Raw genomic sequence first — 2,573 nt, 5'->3', positions numbered from 1 at the left:
TTGTGTTGTCATACAACATTTATCCAATGGCCCAATTGGCTTTTAGGTATTTTGTCATTCTTCTTTTAAATTATATTTAAAACCCAATTCTTTATGTCAAAGTTAATTTCATAATTGACTTTTAATTATGAATTATAACTTAACCATTAAGTTACACTTATAGTCTTACTATTTGACTCAGTCAATCATTTTAACTTTGACTTTGACTTTTGACATTTGACTCGTAGTTTCTTTTCTCTTCATTTGTTCCTCTAATCTCATTCAGTGAGCAATCCGTAGGTTCCTTTCAGCAAGGTAGACTCAACTTCTCTAAGTTGACTTGTTAATTAAATTTCACTATTTAATTCTTCCTTAGTGAAGGTCAATTATGATTGAACCTTTCAGGACTTCCAAAAACCATGGTTAACGCCTAGTAGCATGTCATGGTTATCCGAGCTAAATAAGGTGTAGGGAAGAACTTATTCAAATTGGAGTGACTATGCAATTGAATCATTCTCTTATACAATACTTCTTATTCAGATTATTAGATAATACAATCTAATGTCGAATATCCTAATGTGAATTATTCCTTTATATGATTATTCTGGTAAGATTTAAAGACTTCTTCTTTCAAAAATCCACTACTCTGCGTAGAAATTTGATCAATCATATTCTTGGAGTATTATCTCTCCTTACTGAGATTAGAGATCCTTTATTGTATAATTATTTGTTTCCCAGACTTTATTGAGAGTCCTGATAAACACCTTTAGGTCATGTCTTCCACAACACAAATGTATAGTGCCCTCAAAGACAAACAACATAGCCACAAGACATCTATGATGTCTTAGGTCAAAGAATTAGTTTGCACTATTGCAATCTATGAGTTCTAGTTTGACATGTGAGTAAAGACTTTCATTCTAGAACTCATGTATTTGATTGCATTCAGTGTACTTGTTCTCTTACAAGCACCTACACACATATCTTGGTGTCGCTTCACTCAATGACTTGAGACCTCGTCATTCTTTACATTAAGATAAGATACTATGTGTACTGGTCTTAGCAGAATATCAACACCCAGTTAATACTCCTATGACCACGAACATATTTAGGATTAGGGATCATGATAAGTCTCGATGTATACAATCTCATTACATAGTTCTCATGTTCACTTATATCTTCCTAGGACTACAGTTGTTTTACTGTTATGATAATATATCAAATATCATAGTTGAAAACAACTGGTCTTTCCCATTAAGTTATTACAAAAGATGTCCTTAACATTAATTATCATATACTTAGTTGCTTTAAGGGCATACCACTAACAAACAGTACATATATTTTATGTTTTTTTTTTTTTTTTTTTTTTTTTTTGTAAGATGAACAGCCCATATATATATATATATATAGTGAGCTTATATTAAGGGATCCTTGAAATAAGCTTATTTGAGGGACACCCTTGTAGGGCCCATTACACATTGTTTTTCAATGATTCAAACCGTCTAAGTTCTAGATATTCCCTCAAATATCATTTCTCAAAAAATCACTTGAATCTGAAACTATTTGATCAATCAATTAGATGATTGTTATTTTAGTATTTTCTTGAAGCATTCGTCTATTTTGTTGCTTGCGATTAGATGCCTTAATGATTTTTAATTTTTCTGATTTTTTGCAAGGAATATGAATAAAGACTTGAAAAAAAGACGGTTTGGATCGTTGAAAAATTTGTAGGGTATCCTAAGGGAAGCTCTCTATGTATATGTATATATATATATATATATATATATATATATATATACACATAGAGTTTCTATTGAGATATCCCTTAAATAAACTTATTTGAGGGACATCCTTATAGGGCCCACTCCACATTAATTGTATTTCATTAATTCAAACTGTTTATTTTTTAGATATTCATCCAAAGATCATCTTTACAAAAATCACTTGAATCCGATATCATTTGACCGCTCAATTGAGTTATTAAAATTTTGGTACTTTCTTGAAGCACCATATTCATTGATTTTGTAGGACACAATTGGATGTCGAAACAGTTTCCGATTTGTCTAATTTTTGTAAGGATGATCTATGAATGTAGATTGAAAAAATAGATGGTTTGCATCGTTGAAACAAAATTCATAGGGGAGCCTAAATTATTTGAGGGATCCCTCAATAAAAGGGGACTGTATATATATTTTGGTTGCGGTTATTGATGGTTTCAATTCAGATCTCCAATACCGTTTTTACAACGCCACCTAGCACTACTACAAAAAGTGAAAAAGACGACCAGAAAACAACGACGGTCTAAGTGAAAACCGCCGTGGTTTATAAAAAGACGACGGTTCTAAAAACACCGTCGTTTAATACCACCTTAGACAACAAAAAATTGGAGATTCAAATGGCTGTTCAAAAACAACGACGTACCTAATTAAACAACCGACGCCTATTTGAAACAGATTTCCGCAGTGTAAAATCAAAGCCAACAAAGAACGGCGGAAGTTATGAATCGACCGACGTAGAAATTAAAAACGACGATTTCAATAAAAACCGCCGTTTTTACTCATAAAATAACACGACGAGGTTTTCGTATAAGACGCCGT

This window comes from Prunus dulcis, chromosome 2 (genome assembly GCF_902201215.1).
Source record: "Prunus dulcis chromosome 2, ALMONDv2, whole genome shotgun sequence".
NCBI lineage: Eukaryota > Viridiplantae > Streptophyta > Magnoliopsida > Rosales > Rosaceae > Prunus > Prunus dulcis.
The sequence above is the reverse complement of the archived record's forward strand: the minus strand, read 5'-3'. Positions refer to the sequence as shown.